The 2,354-nt window shown below is 47.5% G+C and overlaps 1 protein-coding gene across 3 annotated transcripts in view; it reads left to right on the forward strand.

Annotated features, from left to right (window-relative positions):
• Positions 1-2,354, forward strand: part of RBFOX1 (RNA binding fox-1 homolog 1) — a 1,537,420-nt gene that overhangs the window by 107,850 nt on the left and 1,427,216 nt on the right. The window lies entirely within an intron of this gene.

Here is a 2,354-nt window from a genome sequence, read left to right on the forward strand (position 1 = left end):
AGATGGTTATGGGGTGCCCATCGATGACAAGCTTCCTGTTCTCAGCCTTGACTGTGCCATGCCATGGGTGGACTTATACTGGAGTGTGTAGACCAGGTGGCTGAGGTCCTTACTCCTGGAAGATGGTTATGGGATGCCCATCGATGACAAGCTTCATGTTCTCAGCCTTGACTGTGCCATGCCATGAGGTGTGTAGACCACGTGGGTGAAGTCAATGAAGGGGTCGTTGATGGCAACAATATGCACTTTGCAGAGTCAAAAGCAGCCTTGGTTTCCAGGCAGGCACCCAGTCCAGCCAAAGCTTTGTATTCTGGCCTCCCTTTTCACCATGGCATCTGGGAGACTCAGACGGTGCTGTATGAGAAGACGTGGCTGTCTGTTGAATGGGAGGACCAGGGGGTCTTCACAGGATTTTGATATACAGACTATTTTCTCCATTTTATACACACATAAACTCAGGTTCAATCATTATAAGTGTTTTTTCCAATGGTGTCCAGCTTATCAGACTAGAGCAAAGCTTCAGTCCCAGGCAGAACAGCCAGTGCCCTCAAAGGTCTTTCTTTTAACCCTCAGCTTGATTTTCAAGACACTTGCTGTCTAAGAGACCTGCATGTGAATTCTGGTTCTGTCGTTGGTACTGATGTTTAATTAACAGCATATAATTGGGGGCCCATTTCATGGGTGTGTGACTTGGGCAGTCCTTGTACTTGGCGTAAGGTTCTGCTATTGCTGTCCTAGCGCTCTGAATGATTTCTGAGCCAAGGGTTCCCACATTCGTATTTTGCCTTTGGTCTTGCAATGTATGTAGCCATCCCGATACCATTATTGTTTTAACATCTTTAGGGCCTCATGAGGGGAACATCACGATGTCTGCGAGGGTTGGGCACTCATGGGGTGGCCCTGCTGATAAAGGCTCCACTTCCCTGCTCACACAGCAGCATTTGGCCCCCTGCAGCTCTAGGATTTATGACGCTTTTATTTCTCCAAATTCAGGAAGGCAGGGGGCGGGGGAGAAGGATAAGGGCAAGTCTGCCAGCAAGATGGGATCTGTATTGGGTGACGCGGTTACAGGAAGAGCAGCCTGTCCCTTTTCACCGTAGGGCGGAGGTTAGAAGCTAGTTACAGGACTGGTCCACACTCAGAGGACGGGATAAGACAAAGCTGGGTGCATCAGGAGGCACGGGCTCACTGGACCACTTTGGGCCAGTTTGCCGCAATTATTGTGTATTATTTTATCAGTGTAGTTACTGTTGTTGCTGCCATTACTGTTGCCCTGTTGTTACTGCTAGCCATTCTGTAGAGCTTACTGTGTTTTGTTCTCAAAGCTTCCTCACGTGTATTTATTCATTCATATCTATAGCTGGGGACCAGGACCCTGAGGTCATCTTCCCTTCTGCACACTGAAATTTATGGTTTTCAGGGCAGCTCAGCATGCGACAACCATTCTTATTTTCTGGAGTGATACGATGGCTTTACCAGTGATTAGACGTGTGGTCTTCAGTGTCACACAGACCCAGGGGAGAGCCCCACTCTGCTGCTCTGGCGGTGTGGTCTTGCCAGGCCATTCCTGTGCTTCTCATCTGGGATGCCCCAGGGGCAGCTTTTGATGGCCTGAGAGTGTTTAGACAGCTCAGGATTGAGATCTCGTACAGCGTGCCAGATCAACACGGTTCAACCAGGGTAGAGTCATGCTTTCATGTCTAAGATACTATTTCTCTACTGAATCCCAAGAGTCTCAAGCTCTGTAAGGAGTTTGAAACAGGAAAATGGAATGAGGAAACTCAGTTATCTCCAACTATCCCCAGCAATATAACCACATTCTTCTATCCTGTCTTATTGTTCGTGGTGGGCCATGCCACCTTTTCCCACCCATCTTTTTCTGCTCTCTTCCTCATTCTTCCTCTTTATCATTCTCTTTTCTTTTATTTCTCTGTCTATATCTGTATTTATTTCTCCTTCCTCCCACCCTGTTCTCCACTTTTATCCTACACAATTTCATGGCAATGAGTCTCCTTTCTCAGGACAGAGGGGATCACAGACTAGAACGCGATCATTCCCTTTCCTACCAGGTGCACCTGGGACCCTTCAACGATGGTGCTGCTGAGGCTGGAAGCAGCAGCTACGCTTCTCAAGCTTCAGCTGGAAAAAACACAGACGGAGAATTATGTGAATTTGTCTACCATAATGGTCTTCTCCTCCTCACCTTTCCCCTTCTGTTTTGTTGAAGAGAATAAGATCTTACCCAGTCTTTGTTCACCTATGATCACTTATAAACTTCTCATTCCCCTTTATTGGAAACACTTCTACTTTCTCCTTCAGGGCAGCCTGTGGCATGATCCTTCAATCACATTCCC

Source organism: Otolemur garnettii, unplaced genomic scaffold, assembly GCF_000181295.1.
Source record: "Otolemur garnettii isolate 467f Iridium unplaced genomic scaffold, OtoGar3 scaffold00044, whole genome shotgun sequence".
NCBI classification, from domain to species: Eukaryota; Metazoa; Chordata; class Mammalia; order Primates; family Galagidae; genus Otolemur; species Otolemur garnettii.